Genomic DNA, 6,577 nt, shown 5'->3' with positions numbered 1-6,577 from the left:
TCTTTTCTTGAATTATTTTTGGCTCCCGATATTTGGTCACTTGCCTTTTTCTTTCGATCCCCGCCGCCTCTCAAACGGTGAGACCGCTGCTGCTAAATGGGACCCGCATGTCATCCTCTATGAGCAATCAACTTTCTTTTCTTGGAGTTTTTTTTGGCACCTCATATTTGGGCACTTGCCTTTTTCTTTCGATCTCATGCCACGTTTGAAACGTTGAGGAACCTGCTCGGCTCATGGGACCCGCATGTCATCCTCTATGTGCTATAAAAGTTTCCTTTGTTGGATTTTTTTTCACCCTCTGATTTTTGGCTTGCCTTTTTCTTTTGATCCCCTCGCCCCTTTGAAACGTTGAGTAAGTCGTTGGCTCAAGGGACCCGCATGTCATCCTCTATGTCCATCAACTTTCTTTTCTTGGATTTTTTTCACCCCCTAATTACTAGCTACTTTCTTTTTCTTTTGATCTCAAGCCGCATTACAAACATTGAGACCGCTGCTGCTAAATGGGACCCACATGTCATCCTCTATGTACAATAAAGTTTCTTTTCTTGGATTATCTTTTGCTCCCGATATTTTGTCACTTGCCTTTTTCTTTCGATCTCATGCCGCCTTTGAAACGTTGAGTAAGCTGCTGGCTCATGGGTCCCGCATGTCATCCTCTACGAACAATAAAAGTTTCCTTTCTTGGAGTTATTTTTTACCCCTAATTTCCGGCTATTTGCCTTTTTCTTTTGATCTCCTCCCCCCTTTGAAACGATGAGGACGTCTGTATGGCGGTCGGTCCCACATGTCATCCTCTATGAACAATAACTGTTTCCTTTGATGGATTTATTTTGAACCCCTAATTAATTTCTGGATATTTCCCTGCCGCATTGGAATCGTTGAGGATGCTGCTGCCTCATGGGTCCCGCATGTCATCCTCTCAGAACGGTAAATGTTTATTTTCTTGGATTTTGTTGACCAAACGATTTTTGGCTTATTTTTTCTTTCGATCACCTGCAGCCTTTAAAACGTTGAGGACGCCGCTGGCTCACGGGTCCCACATGTCAACCTCTATGAACAATAAACGCTGAGGATGTAGCTGCCTCATGGGTCCCGCATGTCATCCTCTCAGAACGAAAATGTTTCTTTTCTTGGATTTTTTACCAACAGATTTTTGGTTTATTTTTTCTTTCCATCCCCTGCCGCCTTTAAAACATTGACGACGCCGTTGGCTCATGGGTCCCCGATGTCGCCCTCCCGTACAAGAAACATATGATATCTTGATTATTTTGCAGACAATAAACAATGTATTGCGCTCTGAGCTATTTCAAAACGGATAATTAAATCTTTATTTTTACATAAACAAACTTATATGTTGAATCTCCTTGTTTTTTTGTCTTTGCGAAGCATAGGACTTTCCTGTTTTTTTAGAAAATTCGGAACTTTCCTGTTTTGGAGTGGGCTGAAATTGTACGAGTCAAAAGGCCAAGCAGGATAGTTCGAAGGCCCAGATGTCCAGATGCAGCCCAATTGAAATCTTTCTTCTTGGATTTTTTTCACCCCCGATTTCCGGCTACTTCATTTTTCTTTTGGTTCCGTGCCGCCTTGGAAACGTTGAGACCGCTGCCGCAAAATAGGACCCGCATGTCATCCTCTACGTACAATAAAATTTCTTTTTTTGGATTATTTTTGGCTCCTGATATTTGGTCACTTGCCTTTTTCTTTCGATCCCGTGCAGCCTCTCAAACGGTGATACCGCTGCTGCTAATTGGGACCCGCATGTCATCCTCTATGTACAATCAAGTTTCTTTTCTTGAATTATTTTTGGCTCTCGATATTTGGTCACTTGCCTTTTTCTTTCGATCTCATGCCACGTTTGAAACGTTGAGGAACCCGTCGGCTCATGGGACCCGCATGTCATCCTCTATGTACTATAAAAGTTCATTTTCTTTGTTTTTTTTCACCCTCCGATTTTTGGCTATTTCCTTTTTCTTTTGATCCCCTACCGCCTTGGAAACGTTGAGTAAGTTCGCTAGCTCATGGGACCCGCATGTCATCCTCTATGTCCATCAACTTTATTTTCTTGGATTTTTTTGACCCCTAATTTCTCGGCTACTTTCTTTTTCTTTTGATCTCAAGCCGCATTTGAAACGTTGGGACCGCTGCTGCAAAATGAGACCCGCATGTCATCCTCTATGTAAATAAAGTTTCTTTTCTTGGATTATCTTGGGCTCCTGATATTTTGTCACTTGCCTTTTTCTTTCGATCTCATGCCGCCTTTGAAACGTTAAGTAAGCTGCTGGCTCATGGGTCCCGCATGTCATTGATACGTCTCCAACGTATCGATAATTTCTTGTGTTCCATGCCACATTATTGATGTTATCTACATGTTTTATGCACACTTTATGTCATATTCGTGCATTTTCTGGAACTAACCTATTAACAAGATGCCGAAGTGCCGTTCCTGTTTTCTCGCTGTTTTTGGTTTCAGTAAATCCTAGTAACGAAATATTCTCGAATCGGATGAAATCAACGCCAAAGTTCCTATTTTCATCCGAAGCATCCGTAACACCCGGAAGGACCGGAGGGGGCCACAGGGCCACCAAACCCTAGGCCGGCGCGGCCGGAGGGGGCCGCGCCGCCCTATGGTGTGGCCCCCCGTCAGCCCTCCCGCGCCGCCTCTTCGCCTATATAAAGCCCCCGGATCGAAAACCCGAGACCAATTGACGAAACCCACGAAACCCGCCGTAGCCGCCGCCATCGCGAAGCCAAGATCCGGGGACAGGATCTCTGTTCCGCACCCCGCCGGAGCGGGGAAGTGCCCCCGAAGGCTTCTCCATCGACACCGCTGCCATCTCCACCGCCATCTTCATCACCGCTGCTGCTCCCATGAGGAGGGAGTAGTTCTCCATCGAGGCTCGGGGCCGTACCGGTAGCTATGTGGTTCATCTCTCTCCTATGTGTGTCAATACAATAATCTCATGAGCTGCCTTACATGATTGAGATTCATATGATGATGCTTGTAATCTAGATGTCATTATGCTAGTCAAGTGAGTTTTACCTATGTGATCTCCGGAGACTCCTCGTCCCACGTGTGTAAAGGTGACAAAGGTGTGCACCGTGTGGGTCTCTTAGGCTAGATTTCACGGAATACTTACTCATTGAATGGCATAGTGAGGTGCTTATTTATATCTCTTTAAGATTGCAGCATGTTGTATCACAATTTATCCATGTGCTACTCTAGTGATTTGTTATTAAAGTAGTTTATTCCTCCCGCATGTGTGCAAAGGTGACAGTGCGTGCACCGTGTTAGTACTTGGTTTGTGCTATGATCATGATCTCTTGTAGATTATGGAGTTAACTATTGCTATGATAATATTGATGTGATCTATTCCTCCTACATATGCATGAATGTGACAAGTGTGCATGCTATGCTAGTACTTGGTTTAGTATCTGTTGATCTATCTTACACTAAAGGTTACTTAAACATGAGCATTATTGTGGAGCTTGTTAACTCCGGCATTGAGGGTTCGTGTAATCCTACGCAATGTGTTCATCATCCAACAAAAGTGTAGAGTATGCATTTATCTGTTCTGTTATGTGATCAATGTTGAGAGTGTCCACTAGTGAAAGTGTAATCCCTAGGCCTTGTTCCTAAATACCGCTGAGTTACTACCGCTTGTTTACTACTGCTGCGTTACTACTGCTGAGTTACTATCGCTTGTTTACCGTTTCTATCAGCATTACTCGCTGCAATACCACCACCATCAACTACACGCCAAGCACTTTTCCGGCACCGTTGCTACTTATTTATACCACCCGTATTTCACTATCTCTTCGCCGAACTAGTGCACCTATTTGGTGTGTTGGGGACACAAGAGACTTCTTGCTTTGTGGTTGCGGGGTTGCATGAGAGGGATATCTTTGACCTCTTCCTCCCCGAGTTCGATAAACCTTGGGTATCCACTTAAGGGAAACTTGCTCGCTGTTCTACAAACCTCTCGCTCTTGGAGGCCCAACACCGTCTACAGGAAAGGAGGGGAACGTAGACATCAAGCACTTTTCTGGCGCCGTTGCCGGGGAGGAAAGGTAAAAAGGCTCTCATACTACGGTCTCAGGTAAAGTATTTTTCCGGCGCCGTTGTGTGTGTGCTCAAAGCTATTTCCTTTAGATCCTGCAATTGCATCTTTTTGTTTCTTGTTTACACTAGTTTGGCAAAATGGACAACAATGAGCTTCTTATTCTATTTCCTGAATTAAAACATGGATTGTTTGATGCGAAAATTAAAAAACCTATGAAATCTTCTTTGCATGCTGGTAGTAATATTAGTATGAACGCTTTGAACACCATTGTTGACAATAATATAGAAAGTTCTAAGCTTGGGGAAGCTGGTTTTCATGATATTTTTAGTCCCCCAAGCATTGAGGAGAAAATTTTCTTTGATGATACTTTGCCTCCTATTTCGATGATTATAATGATAGTGGTCCTTTGATGCCACTTACTGCGGAGAGTAAATTTTGTTGTGATTATACTATGCCTCCTACACTTGATGAGAATAATAATGATAGCTACTTTGTTGAATTTGCTCCCACTACAACTAATAAAATTGATTATGCTTATGTGGAGAGTAATAATTTTATGCATGAGACTCATGATAAGAATGCTTTATGTGATAGTTATATTGTTGAGTTTGCTCATGATGCTACTGAAAGTTATTATGAGAGAGGAAAATATGGTTGTAGAAATTTTCATGTTACTAAAATGCCTCTCTATGTGCTGAAATTTTTGAAGCTACACTTGTTTTATCTTCCTATGCTTGTTACTTTGCTCCTCATGAACTTGTTTATTTACAAGATTCCTATGCATAGGAAGCATGTTAGACTTAAATGTGTTTTGAATTTGCCTCTTGATGCTCTCTTTTGCTTCAAATACTATTTCTTGCGAGTGCATCATTAAAACTGCTGAGCCCATCTTAATGGCTATAAAGAAAGCAACTTCTTGGGAGATAACCCATGTGTTATTTTGCTACAGTACTTTGTTTTATATTTGTGTCTTGGAAGTTGTTTACTACTGTAGCAACCTCTCCTTATCTTAGTTTTATGTTTTGTTGTGCCAAGTAAAGTCTTTGATAGAAAAGTAAGTACTAGATTTGGATTACTGCGCAGTTCCAGATTTCTTTGCTGTCACGAATCTGAGCCCACTGCCCTGCAGGAAGCTCAGAAAATTATGCCAATTTACGTGCATGATCCTCAGATATGTACGCAACTTTCATTCAATTTGAGCATTTTCATTTGAGCAAGTCTGGTGCCATTTTAAAATTCGTCATTACGAACTGTTCTGTTTTGACAGATTCTGCCTTTTATTTCGCATTGCCTCTTTCGCTATGTTGGATGAATTTCTTTGATCCGTTAATGTCCAGTAGCATTATGCAATGTCCAGAAGTGTTAAGAATGATTGTGTCACCTCTGAATATGTCAATTTATATTGTGCACTAACCCTCTAATGAGTTGTTTCGAGTTTGGTGTGGAGGAAGTTTTCAAGGGTCAAGAGAGGAGGATGATATACTATGATCAAGGAGAGTGAAAGCTCTAAGCTTGGGGATGCCCCGGTGGTTCATCCCTGCATATATCAAGAAGACTCAAGCGTCTAAGCTTGGGGATGCCCAAGGCATCCCCTTCTTCATCGACAACATTATCAGGTTCCTCCCCCGAAACTATATTTTTATTCCATCACATCTTATGTGCTTTTTCTTGGAGCGTCCGTTTGTTTGCTTTTGTTTTTGTTTGTGTTTGAATAAATTGGATTACATCATGCTTGTGTGGGAGAGAGACACGCTCCGCTGGTTCGTATGAACACATGTGTTCTTAGCTCATAATATTCATGGCGAAGTTTCCTCTTCGTTAAATTGTTATATGGTTGGAATTGGAAAATGATACATGTAGTAATTGCTATAAATGTTTTGGGTAATGTGATACTTGGCAATTGTTGTGCTCATGTTTAAGCTCTTGCATCATATACTTTGCACCCATTAGTGAAGAAATACATAGAGCATGCTAAAATTTGGTTTGCATAATTGGTCTCTCTAAGGTCTAGATAATTTCTAGTAAGGTGTTTGAACAACAAGGAAGACGATGTATAGTCTTATAATACTTGTAATATGTCTTTTATGTGAGTTTTGCTGTACTAGTTCATCCTTGTGTTTGCCTCAAACAACCTTGCTAGCCTAAACCTTGTATCGAGAGGGAATACTTCTCATGCATCCAAATACTTGAGCCAACACTATGCCATTTGTGTCCACCATACCTACCTACTACATGGTATTTCTCCGCCATTCCAAAGTAAATTGCTTGAGTGCTACCTTTAAACAATTCAAAATTTATTACCTCTTATTTGTGTCAATGTTTTATAGCTCATGAGGAAGTATGTGGTGTTTATCTTTCAATCTTGTTGGGCAACTTTCACCAATGGACTAGTGGCTTCATCCGCTTATCCAATAATTTTGCAAAAAGAGCTGGCAATGGGATTCCCAGTCCCAAATTAACAAACTAAAAATAGACACTCCTCCATGGTATGTGATTGTTGGACTGGCACCCGAAGG

This window comes from Lolium rigidum, chromosome 2 (genome assembly GCF_022539505.1).
Source record: "Lolium rigidum isolate FL_2022 chromosome 2, APGP_CSIRO_Lrig_0.1, whole genome shotgun sequence".
Classification (NCBI taxonomy): Eukaryota; Viridiplantae; Streptophyta; class Magnoliopsida; order Poales; family Poaceae; genus Lolium; species Lolium rigidum.
Note: the sequence above shows the minus strand (reverse complement) of the source record.